This window comes from Clupea harengus, chromosome 1, assembly GCF_900700415.2.
Source record: "Clupea harengus chromosome 1, Ch_v2.0.2, whole genome shotgun sequence".
In the NCBI taxonomy this organism is placed as follows: domain Eukaryota; kingdom Metazoa; phylum Chordata; class Actinopteri; order Clupeiformes; family Clupeidae; genus Clupea; species Clupea harengus.
In genome coordinates this window covers 26,491,258-26,505,146 of record NC_045152.1, presented here as the reverse complement: position 1 = coordinate 26,505,146, position 13,889 = coordinate 26,491,258, and positions in this window count along the sequence as shown.

Genomic DNA, 13,889 nt, shown 5'->3' with positions numbered 1-13,889 from the left:
GCACAGGCTTCTGGCCTGTGCCAGGCTTACACAGAGGATCATTGATGTAAGGTAGAGTGCTGGAAGCCAGGGGGGGGGGGGGGATCTGGAAAGGGGTTGCTGGATTGGGGAGTTACAATCAGAGCCAGGGCAGCTGATGCAATGCAAATTGCAGGCCCCCTTTTTCTTAAATATACTTCTCTTCTCCCCTTTTTGAACACTCACAAGGCAAGTTTGTATTTGACAAGATCTGCTGAAGACAACCAGATCCCTTACATTGTGCATTGCAGTGCTCCCAAGTGTGTCTTGGTAGTAGTGACTTGAGACTAGCTCTCTTTGTACTTCGTACTTTGTAGTTGTGTGGGACTGTAGACAATCTGATCTGCGGTGAGTGTGAGGGGGACAGCGACAGAGGCTATGGGGCATCTGCGGTCTCGTGTGCTGACTCCTGCTACGAGTGGGAGGAAGGTCGATTACACCGGGGAGCATTCTAGGTCACCTCACATTCACAGTACAGTGCACACACAGCATTTTACTGAAGAAAACAGCTTATGAGCTTTTGCATTGATGCACTGATTGGAATACTTTGTGAATGAGCTCACTGAAGTGTGCTGATGCAGTGGTGCAATTTGAATTAAAGCTTAGCATATTGCAATATTCATACAATTGTACATACAAACGTATAATCAATATTAAGGGCAAATGGCATGCAGTTTTGATGTTAAACCCCTAAATGTACAGCCAAGCACACACCTACTCACCTTCATTGTTTGGATCAGAAGAACTTCCCAAAAATGAAAAGACTGACCTTTTTGTTATTGTTGTTTAGGACACCAGGACACCATATCATCGCCAAATCAAAGGCCTCGGTGACACAGAGGCTGAGAGCTGCCCTTATTTAGACGTTTGTCACCTCTGAACAGCTCTCTTTCATCTCCTCCATTCAGAAAAGTGGGCTGAATCACATCTACTTGTCACAGTGAACTGGTCTGAGAATGCAGATGGTCCCACTGTGAAACGTCCTCTTCGGTAAGTGCCTGACTGGATAAAAGCCCTAGTACCCAAAAGATAAGACAAGCTTTCGCAGGACAACAGGTCCAGAGTGAATATGTATTTATCTTTAGCAGTATCTATCTATATTGTGAAAGACAGAAGTGTCGTATTCTGACCACAAGCCATTAAACGATTAAGAAGAGTCATTTGAAACAAGCTAATTTAGCGATAATGACCAAAGCTTAGCTTTCAGGCCTCTGGTAGCACAGGCTATGCTGCTCCATGCAGGAACTCATCACACAAGAGATTTATGCACATAAAATGGAAGCAGCATGTTTGAGACCCATCACTCTAATCTGAATACAGTTGTGAAACGAAATACTTTAAATGGTAAATAACAGAAGTGGAATGCCAGTTTGGCAGAAAAAAAACCTGTGTCTTCTTCCTTTTGAGTGTGAGGAATCAGTTGATTGAGTGTGCAACATCCCTCTGGCAGCTTGCAGCCCTTTGATTTAGTGCTGAGCTGGGAGAGTCACTGGGACCTTACCCCACTCCAGATGCTACATAAACAAGGACACTTCCTGCTGCTAGGGTCTGCACACGTCAAACAGCTCTCTGCTGCTGTGTGTGTCTGAGTGTGCTCTCCATCCCATGAGGGAGGGTGTGTGCTGGGATGACACTGATGGGGATTCCATGGCAACATGCTCACTACTGTTGGAATGATTTCATCACGTAAAAACATCTGGACGTGAACTTTGACACCTGGCGAAAGGACACCTTACCCACCCTACAACACACATATGCAAACCACCACAGCTGTTTCTTTTACAAATGTATTTAGTGTACAAACCAAAACCCTATGGACATGCAGCAATGACACATTCATTTATGTAGTAGATGTCTACATTAATTAGGTTAACAAGTTACCATTTCACATAAAGTAGGTTACTAATGTATACATACGGTACATTAAATAGCATGGAACAAGTGATTAACAGAAGAGTCGTCTGGATCTTGCCAGATCCCAAGCCAGCACTGACACTTAGTTGAGTCAGCTCTGAACAGTTCTTTTCATCCTCGCGTGTTGATGACTCTGAGGCTCGAAAGGAGAGAGAGAGAGAAACCTTGGAAGTGCTTTCTCAGATGCCTCTGCGCTGGGGTAGCAGGGACCGGGCTGTTCAGAGCATTATTTATGTCATTCACTCGTCACTTTAGGAGTGCGAGGGGATGCACAGCTGCCTCTGAGCGCATCACACACAGCAAGTCTCACCCCTCGCACAGAACTGGTTCTTCACTTACGCTCTCATTCCACAAGGTTTAACTAAGCGGCGACTTGGAACAGAAAGGAGGTCATGACGTTAGAAAAGAGCAGGAGGAGAAGAAACACGGAGAGGAACAGAGCCACGAAGGGTTTCCTAGAAAACAATGATCACGTCTGGTCAAACTCCAGGCCTTCGAGTTAGTCCAACAACATCACAACTGCTTAAAAACACTGTGCTCATGTACACAGCAGAGTGAGACAGTGACGCCACAGTGAAAACTGTTTTTCTTTTGTTTTGAGAAGGTCTTTACAGCAAGAGACAAAATACATTTTCTGCTATTGATATTTGAAATAACATGGGGTCAATAAAACACATTGGAAAAATCCCTTCCTACCAGTCCAACTACTCAAAGGCTTACCTTATCAAATAAACCTTGAATACTCTGTGATGCTTGACAAATTATTGGTGTATAAGCCACTTTAGTGCTGTCTCCACAAGCTAAGACATTAAGTCAAATATGGACAGATTGTCTTTCCATTTAGGCAAAAGCAGAAACAGATGTCTGACAGAGCTGCAGATGGAAGATCGCATTTCAGTGGACAGTCGGCCTTTGGGTGCATCCATGTGTGAGTGAGTGTGTAAGTGTGACCACAGACACTAACTTAACCCTCATGCTGGGTTTCCAACATGGTTACAGTTGTAGTTCCAGTGAGAATTGACCGACCTGACATAAATGTTAATAATGCCTTTTGTAAATATGTTATTTCAATTTATTTGGATTTAAACCTTTCTAAAGAAGATTTGTTTTTCTAATTATAAATCGTTTCTAGTTTTAAAACCTCCTTATAATGATATACCACTCGGTTTTATTTAAAATAAATAAGGGGAAATTCAAAGTAAGGGAAATTCACAAAATATTTAAACATACATACAACTAATCCAAAACTAAATATCAGGATTATTAGTATTTGGTATATTTAACAATTAACAACAACAAACATTTTAAATCTGCATAAAAATACATGATAAAATCTGTAATTTTATAACAAACAAAAAAAACGACCAGTGTGATCTATAATGAAAATGCACAGCTATTCATATCAAGACCAACTGAGAGACCCAACTCAACCCAACCCAAATGTGACATCTGACAACTACCATTTACTTTCATTCATAAAACTCCAAGTCTTGGACATTCATTTCAAAGGCCCGGCCATTTTTGAACAGAGATACAAGGGTTACAATTTTTTGAAAATATCTTTTGTATCTTACTATCATTTCTTTTTTCCATGCAAGTAGGTAAGGTGAAGGATGTCACGAATGAGTTTAAAGTAAAATAAAAGATTTATTGTAAAAGGCTGAAGGGTATTTTTTTTACTTCTATTCCCCGTAGCATTTGATGAGAGTCGACCTACATGGTTGTGTTTGGGCTGGGCGTTTACACAGGCCAACAGGAGTTTATGTTACAAAGCTGAGCAAATGAGTAGAAATCAACGGAGGGAAAAATGAGCACTGATGGCATTCAAACATTGTACTTTATTGCAGAGTTTCAAAGAGACAGAAGGAATCCATTTCGCCCTTCGTTACACATCAGTCATTGTGTCTGGCTGCATTTGTATTGGCATGTCTGTGACTCACAGACGCATTCCAATAGCTGACCACCACTAATTTTGGCATAAAAACCAGAGCGGGATGAGGATAATTAAGACAAATCTCTGCGATGTCAGACAATATGTCCACAATAACTTCAGTTTCAGAAAACAACATTAATCTCAATGTTTGCTTAAGGTTTGCTATTAGAGGGAGGTGAGAGGTGTCTTGTGCTTAAGGCTACTGAGTGCTTAAGGCTACTGAGGCACAGCACAGGGCAATCTAAGTTATTGTTAATCTTGACAAACCCATGCATGGGTTCAATACTTTCTCGAGCAAATTTAACATTTCTACTTGCTTCTTGAAAACATTGAACACACAGAAAGACAAAATAGACTGTCACTGTTTTGAGAAAGTCTTTAACCACCTGTGCCAAACATGTTTGCACAATTTTCATTTTTATGTTCTTTTAACATCGTTTCACAACTTTGAGAAAAATACGTGGTTAATGAACGGATATAATTCAATTGCCCCACCATGTCATGAATCTCACTGCGTAATGTGTAATGTCAGTTGGTGGCCATTCCAGTTTTGGGTGTTTATTTAATGCTCGTCAAGGAGACAGCAGAACATTCTGTTATTGTTTCTCCTGTGGCCAGCCAGGGTTGGGCTTACCACATATGATTAACATATCCCCACTGATAGTGCTCCATCTGAATTAGAGAAGAAAATGGGATTTGGGTGAAATTCTTTACCCACAAGAATTATGTCTTGTTGCGATAAACAAGACGTAGCTATGAGGTAAGAGCAAAAAAGACCTGGCAAACAACAACAAAATCAGGCAACACTTCATGTAAGCTGTACAATATTTTAAAAGCATATCTCTAAGAATAAGTGCAAACATGCACTGAGACTGGTAAGAACAGCTACAAGTTAAAGATACCAAATACTTTGTGGAATCCTTTCAACCTTAGTGGCATCTATACAGAATACAGACATGGTGCAAAATGTTTGCTGGTTAGGTCTGCCGAGAGCAGAGGACACAACTGTCTCAGAAGAGAAGGAGACCTATCGTCGGACTGGGAAAAAATCCTGACCAAAAATACAGCGGCAATGAGATTTTTGGTAAGGAGTCTCCTATTTACCATCCAGATGTTCAGCAGGTTCAAACCAAAAAAGGTCTATGACGCCATTTTTCACAAGTTAAGCTGATTAGGTCATTTTATTCACAGAGGTTACATCATGGGAAGCAGAACACCACGACAAAGAAAAGGCAGATTGGTGTCATGATGTTCATTGAAGTGGACACAACCCCCGATTGTCAGTGAGCCTCAAGGGAAAATGTGAAGGTCAGAGGTGGTGGGTGAGAGAAACTTCCTTATGATGGTCTAGTGTGTGTGTGTGTGTGTGTGTGTGTGTGTGTGTGTGTGTGTGTGTGTGTGTGTGTTTTTGAAGATGGTGTTCATGTGTTGCCGGGGTTCACGAAGCGCACGTCCTTCACGGGGTTCACGGCTTCCCAGCACTGACCTCAGGGTCTTGCTCCTGCCCTGATCCAATAACACCAATATTGTCTCTGGTGCCTTCAGAGACTCCAACATCATTCATTAAAAGACCCTCACGCTCAGGGAGAGACCCCAACAGCTGCTTGGAGATCCACGCCAGCACATAAAGCAAACCTCTGGACATACATCACAGTGATTATCAATGTGTTCTTGCAACTTCTTTTTATTGCACATGAGGAAAGGTTTTAGCACTTTAACCCAGGTGACTGAAAATTGTTCATCATCCATTCTTCTAGCTTGTTAAGGCCTCAAAGGCCAGCCTTTAGCTTTTTGATTGAATGCATGTGCAGGCATATGTGCTTGTATCCACATATGTGTTGTTGTTGTTGTGTGTGTGTTTGTGTGTGTGTGTAAATGTGTTTGCGTATGTGTTAAGATTATCTTTATTAAGTAGGTTCAAAACCATGTGGTTTGATTACCTGCTGAGAGGTGAGATTACTGGTCATTTAATGTTTTCACCGTTAAGGCTGTTGTTTTCTAATTTAATTTCTAATTAATCAAATCAACCCTCCTGAAATTTCACCACATACACTATAAATTTGATGTCAGCTCAGCTCCAAGTGTCTTCTCATCAATCTTTATTTCCTATTATGACGGGGGATTGCACTATGGTTTATGCAACATGTTGTGCTTCTAGCTCTAAATGTTAAGGGGAACAGTGGGATCATAAATTAGAATCTGTTACGGGATTTCTGAAATTATGAGTCAATTAGGAGGTCACTCAAGAACACAAATTAATTCTTGAATTTGAGTTGCTGACTAAGAAAAATTGGAAGAAGAAGAGGAACCAATTACATAGTTAACATACCGTGTCATGAATCTCTCTGCACGTGTCATGTCAGAAGTAAACAAAGAGTGATTAGGCGTTCCAGTGATGGGATGCTGTGGTGCTTGTCTACGTGAGGCATGTTGACAGCGGTAAATCCTGTCGTTCTTCCTTCTATGGTCAGCCAGGGGTGAGCTTACCACATACGATGAACTTCTCCCTCCCCAGTCGTGGTGGTTCAACCTGAGTTAGAGAGGGAAACACGAGAGGAAAAGAACAGGAGACTGAGGCTTTACTGATGACCATTTTCCATCCCAAATCCCCTCTCGGTGTTAAGAGGCGCACCCTCACACATCCAATTAAAGAGAACTCGGGTTGTCAGGGCCACACAGATACAGTATCAGGGACCCTTATCTCGAGTCCACATCCTCATTCCCTGTAGACACCATCTGAGATGTCAGTGCATTTACACTGAGCCAGAGCCGAGGTCAGGTAACTATTCAATCAAAACGTCATCTGTGTGACTGTCAGCGCCAGAAGTCAGCAAGTGTTTTTTCTTGCTTTCGTCCCTACAGGCCCAAAGCTCTAACTAGCCCACTGAGCAATGGGAGCTGTTAATTAAAGGTGAGATCCAGCTGCATAAACAACACCCAGGATCCCCTGTCAAGACCTTTGTTATGGATAAACACATGAGGAAGAGCCACTTAATGAAGAGGAAAAGATGTTTCCTTAGCCACGAGTGGCACACTGTGAAAATATAGCATCAGCTGAGTCGCCAATGTCTGGTGGACACCAGATTAAAGATCTACAGTGTCTGCTGGTGGTCAGCATCTCAGTCCGGTAAGTCCAGAACACAGAGATGTGTGTTGCATCTGTATTGTGTACAAATATCCATATCTTCTTTATTTCCAAAGGCATGAAGAACTTTCTCTCGTAATTCTCCCCATGATGTTCTTGTTTGTTAAAGCCTCCAAGCAGACACACATTTGTGAGTGTACATACTTATTAGCGTGCGCATGTACAGGCGTACATGCTTGGGTGCACATGTGTCAGTGTGTGTGTGTGTGTGTGTGTGTGTGTGTGTGTGTGTGTGTGTGTGTGTGTGTGTGTGTGTGTGTGTGTGTGTGTGTGTGTGTGTGTGTGTTTGAGAAAGTAAAGTGGGTTGGTAACCACTGAGAGGTGAAACTAGAGGTTATCTTATTTCTCCATGAAACTATAACTGATTTCTGTTCCGCAGGTCAGTCAATTCAACCCAGATCATGAGCATTTCACCACACACAATATAAATCACATCTGAACACTACGCCCCTTCCCATCCATCTCAATTTTCATCAATAACAGGTGATTGCAGTATGGTTTTTGCAAGATGCTGTGCTGCTTCTAGGTCCAACTCTTAGAGGGAACTGTGGGATCATAAATTAGAAATATGTATTAAAAGATTTTTCAGATTAGGAGATGATTAGGCAGTCACTGAGGACCACAGTCACTGAAGACCTCAACCACTGAAGACCTCTAATGAATGCACGATTCACATAGTTTACATACCATGTAGTGAATCTCTCCGCACGCGTCCTGTCAGAGGAAAACAGCCTGTGATTAGGCGTTCCAGTGGTGTGGTGAAGCTGTAGATGCCTTGAGTGTGTGTTCTTGTATCTGTGTTGTTTACAAACATCCATATATTCACATAGGCTTCCAGCGGATGGAAGGTATGAAGAGCTTCACATGTCAACATTTACTAATTTGCAAACTCTGACACACTTTTATCTAAGGTCATGTCCAGTAAATTATGAGATGTTCAGTATGTGTGTGTCCTGGGAAGTGAACCCATGATTTTGGAATTGCTCTACCATTAACTCCGGGGCCACAAAAAAAAGTATACTGAAAATGTTTTTTCAAGCACGTTCAAAAGCCACCTGTTGGATGGTCTCAAACCATCTTCTGTTTGCTGCATTGTGGGTTGAACTCTCTATGGGCCTCCTTCTGAACCCCGCTGCTGCTGGACCAGAGCTCTTTCCTTCCTCTTCCAGCGTGCATACCGAGACTGTGACACGACACAAACAAACACTTCCTCATCCTGCACTTGTGGCTTGGAAGCCAGGGGAATGACTGGGGGCTGGTGGCCACATTCGATTAGCAGAATTCTGGAGCATTACTGTCACATTTGCACGGGCAGTGAGCCACACCAGCTCTCACACTGCCAGCTCCACACAGAATGAACAACATTAACAATTGGACATGTGATAAAGAGTCAGTCACCTCTATTTGAAGGCAATGTCCTTCAGGCAGACTGTGTTCAGAGATATGCTTATTGTGAGAGGGTGTCTGCAATCTTCCCACCACTGCCCCAGCTCCTATTTTCAACGGTGTAATTGAAATAGAGCATGTTTGGAGACACACCACAACGGATTTGTCCAGGAGCTTCAGTCTTGTTTCGTTTCTGGTGCAGAGAGCCGTCTCTGTAAGATTCCCCTACCAGGTGTCTCCCCTCATACAGCCTTCCCCGTGAGACATGGTGAGGTAATGTGTATTTGTGAGTGAGTGAGTGTGTGAGTGTGTGTGTGTGTGTGAGTAAGTGTGTGTGTGTGTGTGTGTGTGTGTGTGTGTGTGTGTGTGTGTGTGTGTGTGTGTGTCAATATACTATATAATATATAGCTTTTTACCGATGTTCTTGTTACAGCATTGTTTGAAAACTGACAAACTCTAAGTGTGTTTGGAACCCACTGGGTCAGAGAAATGCACATGCCACTGAGGCAACGCAAGCTCACAAACACTGGTCCAGGATCAGCCAATAACCTATGTCTTAATAGTGTCTTAATACATGTAAGTTACATAAAGGTTAGGATACCAAATGATAGGGGTCTACCAAATCACTGACTGACTGACTGACTGACTGACTGACTAACAGAGTGCTTTATTGATGTCTAACATATAGATCTAATGGTATATATAGAAAATAAAGATCTAATGGTATATTGTGGTGGTGACTGTGGCTCAATAGTCTGGGAATATGGTGCTGGTAGTGAAAACACAAAGAATACAGATGCATTAAGACAGAGCTGACCTCAAGGGCTAACAGCTGCTCACACACAAGTGGAAAGTCCCCAAAAAATAAAAAAATAAACTTACAATACAGCATATTGTCGAGTCTGAGTGCGCAGTTTGGCAAGTGATGCCAGTTCCTGATTGGCACGACCATATCAGAACCACTGCAGTAGAGGGAGATTGTTACTATGATTGAGTGGCGGATAAGGATTTTAGTTAACTCACTTAAACAAGTAGCTTTTTATAAACGGTATACAAGTGGAAGGATTTGTTTGCTGGTTTCTATGGTGATAAACATCAGCGTCAGAGCCTCTGCACATGTTTTGTCCCTGAGCAGCACATGAAGATACTGCGCCCTCTAGTGTAGTCCTGAACTGTTCTTCTGAAATGTGCAAACCAGCCACTTATCATCAGCTATTTTGGTGCCAGTGTCCAGGACGTTTGTTTCCCATTGGCTTGTCTCAATCACGTGCCTGTGTGGCCAATCATTGTAAGGTTTTGGTTACTGTGATCATTGGGCACGTGCTGTTTGCAGGTTAGGTGATTGGCTCTTTAATTTCGTACTTTCTGGGCTGCATAGCATAGCACTGGTCAGTTCAACAAATGGGAGTGGTAATTCATCCAGTTCTACATGACACCTCCACGGTGCAAACATGTGCTTTTGCACTTCACCCTCAGTCATCATTTATCTGTGTAATCCCCAGGGCTGGCCCATGTCATAAGCAAACCAAGCGGTTGCATAGGGCTACACTTGGAGGCCCCCATGTGCAAGAATTTATTTCCATTTTTCTTTGCGTATTGTATGCAATAATGTGTTTCCTATGTGGAAGGTTTTTTTTCTTGTTGTTGGAGAGATGGTCTACTTGGTCGTTTTTTGATTAGAGGGAGGATGGTACCAGAGAAATGGTACTAGTCCATTATGAGTGTCAGTCACGTCAAGGTTTAATTGACATTTATTTTTCCTTGCTCAAGAACATCCTTTCAATACAACACGTTCCCTTTCTCAACCTTTACAGAAAAGCTGATGGAAAGTTGAGACTTCAGATGTCTCTGTGAAAACTATAAGAAACCAGTTGTTTCAAACCGATGCTAACGGAAAACACAGCTTGAAGCTCTGTTTTAGAGTTTCTTTCGTGTAAAAGAATCTGATCAAGACAGCGCAAACCAGACTAATTGACGGAAGAAGCCAATCCACCCTGTAAATCAGCAGGGATGTTCTTCTCAGGCACGACTCCCATCCCCACCATCTACCCATTAACGCAGCAAGAGAGCAAAAGCCCACCACAGCGTGCTTACTGGATCTGCATTTCACAAGAGGGATCAACAGATTTGGCATACGTCGACTGCAGTCAACATATTTACTAATGATAAAAGCAATCTCTCTCCTCCTTGGAATGTACCAGGCCCTTTAGGGCTTGTTTTGTGGTGGTTCTTCTCTACCATCTGTATTTCCCACTAATAGAAGACATTTTTTCTTGTGAATAGTGTTCAGATGTGTAATTACGGGCCTGTTTCTTAACCCTGCTCTGCTTCAGTGGACCCAGTGTCGCATGGCCGAGCTGGGAACATCCCTGAAAGACTAGATGGACTGAATTACCCTGTGAAGTCAATATATCTTTCACTTCATCTGCATGACATGTTTTATACACTCTAAACCGTGTTCGACAAGGGGATTCATTTGAAAGGGTTTGGTCCTGCACAAAATACATGGAAATGTACCAGAATAGGAATGCCATAAATCGAGGGTTATTCATTTCAGAGTCTTTATTTTTTCAGATAGAGGTACTGTTTGTATCATGAGGGTGTCATACTTTAACGTCTGCTTGTTGACATTTACTTCAATTCTTGAGCATTAATGTCCTAATGCCTGTGTGTTTCCTGTGTCTGTGTGACAAAAAAATCTCACACCGTGCACACACATGCACACAAACACACACACACACGCACACACACACCCACACACACACACACACACACACACAAACACACACACACACACACACACACACACACACACAAACACACACACACACACGCACACACACACGCACACACAAACACACACAGGAGCCCACTTCTTCACCATGCTGTAAGAAGGGGCACCTCCCCTAAAGATGCCCCCATGTCCTCGTGGACCTCCTTGGGTGATAAGCCCTTGAGACAGAGATGTTGTCCATTTCTTCAGACAGTGCTGACAGTGCGATTTTCAATGATCTGAAACAGAAATGCCACAAAAGGTATCGACTTCAAACTTTCTGCATACAGTAATAACTCAAAGAGTTGAACTGAGAACGCATGCTATGTTATATGCTATATAACTCATCTTCTTCTACCTTAGGCCACGAACAATCACCCCTCATATATACATATATTCATAAACAATCTTTCAGCCATAAGACACACACACATGCTTGTTACGTGGTACATGTCCATATAGACCATGTATATATGTAGAGAATGTACATCCACAGATTTACAGAACATTTACAGGTAAAGAGACACACATTTACACCAACAATGTATTGATTCTGTTCCACCACACATACTGTATATACATTAGCATGTGAAGTCAGAGTAAAAGCGTTCATAGCTGGACAGGTTACCCATGAGCGGTGATTGGATTGCCTGCCAAAGCTTTCGGCTGCTGACATTATGGTAAATATTCCCAGCATTCACCGTGGGAGAGCAGCAAACAACCAAAGCCACCATAACGGTTCCACATGTGCCCCCCCCCCCCCCCCCCTGGCCTCAGCACTACACTAAACAACAGTTACAGAGAACAAGGGACAGAGAAAGTAAGAGTGATGAGAGCCACAGAGAGAGAGAGAGAGAGAGAGAGAGAGAGAGAGAAAGACTGAGAGAGATGGGACAATAGGGAGGAAGAGTGAGAGAGAGAGAGCAAAAGAGAGGCAGAGCACCAACCCCCGTCAGTGGGTGGGTGTCATTTTCTGTACTCCGAGAGAACACATCCGAGCTCCCCCCTCCCCCCCCCCCTCCCCCCCCCCCCTTTTTGATTTCACAATCATCCTAATCATTTCATCCTGCCCCTATGACGGAAGCCCCTGCGCCACACTCTCGCTCTCTGCGTACGTGGGCCTGCTTTCAGTTAAGGGGGCCTGGAACCCGGCCAAGGGTTTTAAGGACAGGGTGGCCCTTCTTCAGGCCATGAAGGGCGGAGGCAGGGGAAGGCTGCTAGCCAGGGCTAGCTGGGCTCTGTGGGGCTGGCGGCTGCCTGTGATCCGGGCTGTTAATCACTGGTCTCTCCTCAGGCGGAGACTGAGCTCCGGTAGAGCTGTGAAGATGAATCACAGAGGAAATGGGTATCCGCACTGGTAGGAGAGAGGTGATACATGAAGAAACATGGGAGAGGGGAGGGGGGAGAGTGTGACCATGAGGTTTTTTTTTTTTCAAGAGACAGAAAAAAAGCTCAAATATGCCCAGTAACATATGGAAGGACACTGTTTAAACTGAACTAAATCACCCAGAAGAACCTTCTGGAAAGTTACACAATCATCCTGCACATTTTCACCAGGCCATCCCATGTACAATATAGATATTGTTAACGTAGGCTTACGTAATCATCTGCTGGCCCAGGGACTGTTCTGTTTTGCTGACCCATCGCATTTTGCCAAGTAAGAAAATCCCCATGTGACAAAGTGTGATAAATCCTTTTTCTACATAAAACTTGCCAATCAATCTTGATATAAGGCAGCTTTTCTACATCTCATAACTGAATCATTTGAGGTATTGTTTTACTTAATGTACTTAATGAAATGTAATGTACTTAATGTACTTAATGAAGCTGGTTGATTCTAGTTATAATTGCATAGTTTGTCGCTTTATAAACACTGCATATAAATGCTCAATGTCATTTCCATGTTTCCTTCATATTAGCAAGACAATATGAGAACAGGTAAACTGCATGGAAGACAAGGAAACCAGAAGGTGAGTAATAATTCTGTGTCAGTGATTGTGCTTAGAAAACAAAAAGACCAGCCAAAAAACGGTCAAGACAACACTGACCATACCTCTCTCATAAATCATATTTCACAACTCATTACACTTCATACATACAAATACATGTCATGCAGAGGGGCAGTGGGTAGAGGGTGTTAAATGTCACCATGGGTGTTCAGCTTGCCAACATGACCCTCTGAACCCCCTTGAAGGAGTTCAGGTCCTGCAGCACATCTGGATGTTGGGTGACTGTGTGCAGCTCTTTCCAGAGCTCCCTGAGTGCTCTTGTTCCTCAGGGGAACAGCAGTTACTCCTTGAGACAGAGCAGAGCTGCAGTCATAGTTGCCCCTTTGTTCCTCAACCACACTTGTAATCGGTGGGTGAAAACCATCACACTGGAGGCGGTTTGCACCCGTGCTAGAGACCTCCCAGATTGACGTAGGAGCTCAGTCATAGAGGCTTCCATATGAATATGGAAAGGTAAACGCAAGTCCTTAATGTAGGAATAGCCAGTCAAGGTCAAACTTTTTCACAAGTTTTAGCCTTTCGCCTCACCTAAAGTAGTTAAATAAGTGTTGCAAAATATTGGTCAATTTTCATTAAAGGCACAATATGCAGGTTTTTACCATTTTGATGGCATCTGATCCCACCTGTTGTTCCTGCTAGCCACACAGGCTATTTACTATGTAGTTTTGTGATCTGGGTCTGAAACCCTGCAAAACTGTAAAAGCTTTTTCA